Source organism: Schistocerca serialis, chromosome 6 (assembly GCF_023864345.2).
Source record: "Schistocerca serialis cubense isolate TAMUIC-IGC-003099 chromosome 6, iqSchSeri2.2, whole genome shotgun sequence".
Taxonomy (NCBI): domain Eukaryota; kingdom Metazoa; phylum Arthropoda; class Insecta; order Orthoptera; family Acrididae; genus Schistocerca; species Schistocerca serialis.
Genome location: NC_064643.1, coordinates 428,127,449 through 428,130,479, shown reverse-complemented (window position 1 = coordinate 428,130,479; position 3,031 = coordinate 428,127,449).

Below are 3,031 nucleotides of genomic sequence, written 5' to 3'. Positions count from 1 at the left end.
AATTGGCGAATAGCAGCAGGCGTAGCGCCACGTTACGTACGCTACCATTTCGCCGTCCATTGAATAAGCAGCGCCCCCACCTTTTCGGCTGTCAAGAACGCCTGGACCCGTAGAGGCACTGGTTGACCGCCTCCTCTCCCCCCCCCCCCCCCCCCCACCCTCAACCCGCTGTAGCCTCGCTAGCTGCCACGCAACCCAACACCTATATGTGTCGCTAAGTGGCTGCCCCCGAGTTATGCCTACAGTTTGGATTTCACACGTGGCTTCCGTTGTGACCTACTTCACGTACTGGACGCTAGCTTTATGGCAGCCGTCCCTGTGCTATTCTTGAGTCACTATTCAGAATCTATAAATTTTTCAGGAGAGTGTACTTGTACACCTGTGTCCATTAAATTGGTCATTTCTGACGGCTATGATCTTGTACTTGCTAAGTGTACTAACGCCGCAGAAACAAAAACTAGCGAATGTAAGACTGAAGCTATACATGGTACTGAAAGGCACATGCTACCTTCTCTTTTAGACAACTTTCCATCACAATCTGTCAAGACTGATTTAACGTTTCACCTTTCTGCGAGAGTTATTGGCTTGGGAATGATTGTATTTAACATGTTTTAAAATGACACACAGCGGGTTACGAGAATTGCAGTGATGTTCATCCCCGTCGAAAAGTGGCTGGCAGTTGTGAGACTATTGGACAAACTGCTGTGAACGCACTGACGCCATGAGTGTAGATGGAAGTGGTAATGGGCACATATTACTCAGTCTGCAATGTTTCGGTATTTATTTCGTCTAGGACGGTTTAATGAACTGCGCCGTGTTAAGGTGGCTGTGTCAAGTTTCTTGTGAGTATGATGAGGCAGATGATTCGCTATCGTGAATAAATGTATGAGTACGACAATGCTACTGCTGAAAAGCTTGAGTTCCATATCGAGTATTAGTACCATTTCAATACATATTTAAATTGGTGAAATTACATCTTTTTCGCACTCAAAGCTATTGTGTCATTATCTATAGGCAACAGTTTGCTTTTCACTGATTGTTCCAATCGATAGAACTAAAAAGAGATCGACTTTTCAAAAGTCTATAAACAAGCTAAGTTCTGTGCAATATGAAACAGGATTTCTGAAACAATAATCAGAAACAGATTTCTATTTATTTTTGGAAGAAATATAATTCGTAAATATCTGGATTACATCAAATGAATGTTCCTGGAAAAGCCTTTTGCCGAAATTAACGCTCCGTGCATGTTCCCAGGCTTAGGCCCACATGGAATTTAGTGACGTCAGTAGTGTTAGCGTTCTTGTAAGTAGTACTAATTAGTATACTGTGACCTCTATATGGCAAAATTTAAATACTGTAAAATTCGTAATGCTGTAACAATTGATTTTTATTTCAATACTGTAATGTATGTAATTTTTACTTTATGTGCACTGCATTCAAAATAAAACGTCAAAACAAATTTTATTCTTTTGACTATCAAGCAGTTAAAAGAATAAAGCCCGAATATTTACCAATATCTTGTTTTGTGCATTTAAAAATTGTTTTTTAGAAGCCTTCTAATAATTTGAGAACATATGACATGCTCCCGCTTAAAATATTTAGTACATTGTTGAATGATCTGGTTCACTGTGCAGGCAAGCTCTGTATTATTATTCATGTAAAATTTTGTTTTTCTAACTTTATTACCGGATGGGATAATTATACCTAACTAAACAAAAAAGTTGATTACCGGAGACTCAAAATAAAGATTTGCATGTCATTTTCTTCTCAAACAGAATATATCAAAACATTCCAGCTCCATATCTTGTTGATTCTGAGTTTCCTTTTCGTCTTCTTTAGACTTCTTCCTTTTCCTTGTTATTTCGGCATTCTTTATCGTGCTTCAAGCAGTTTCTTCAGCTTCAGCAATACGTTGCTCGTTCACTCGTAGAAACCCCTTTTTCATTTTAACCCCCCCCCCCTCCCAGTTTTAATGCCTGGTCTGCTAATCGTTTTTAATCTGCTTGTTACTCCGTCGTTAAAACATATTACGGCATCCATCACACCACTCTAAAAAGCTGACATACCAACAAAAACAGATTTCAGCAAGCGCTCCCAAATGAAACTATTGAAAATTTCATTTGGATTCTACGTTTTGTCACGTAAATATTTTCCCAGGAGTTCAGAATCTGAAGGATTTCTACTTACTGGCTTTAGTTCTACCATAACTCTCACCATGAAATATTTAATTTTAGGCAGAGTACACGCTGTGTATGCTCATCAGTATATATTCTGTGAAAAAAAGTTGTCTAAATAGCTTTTCTCATATTACTGATATGTTATCCTGATGGCTAGACCATAACATTCTGTGAGGTTTTCTATTTCTGTTTTGGTGAGTCTGTCTTGTCCACCAACTGCTTTCCCTTAAGAGTGCGTTTCTCCCGTCATGTCATGCAGAGTTTCCTAATCCTTGCCCTCCATTTTTTATGCACATGTAATACACAATCATTTTTTTTTATTTTCTGTTTCACTTTAATTGCTTAGCAACCCGACACTACTGAAGCCTTTAAGTTACCAAGGTACTGAGTGTATTCCACACCACGTCTGGCAATTGTCTTATTAAAAACAGAGACTGCCCCCTTGCTTTCCATACCATCACTGAAACCTTGAAAGTTTTTATGACATTCGTGTTCATTTACCTTATGGGGCAACGTCAGCAGTTTTTTGTCACACATTCATAGTCCTTTACCTCTGCTCTATCTACAGAGGTAATTGCGACCCTCTATCCACAGAGGTAATTGTGACAAGTCCATTCAGAGATGTATGGCCTCCCTTCTGGCAGGTTCTGTACAGAAAAGAATGGGTGCAAGACTTAGGAAATTCTTCAAGTACATGACAGGAATAAAACTCTGTGAAGGGAAAGCAATATTTGTAGACTGACAAATATCTACAGTTTCGTTTGCTGCCCTCTGCATAGATGGTTCACTGACTTCTGTTGGGGCATTGTGCGAAAGTTCACAATACTCCTCACATTTGACAATTGGTGGTGGCA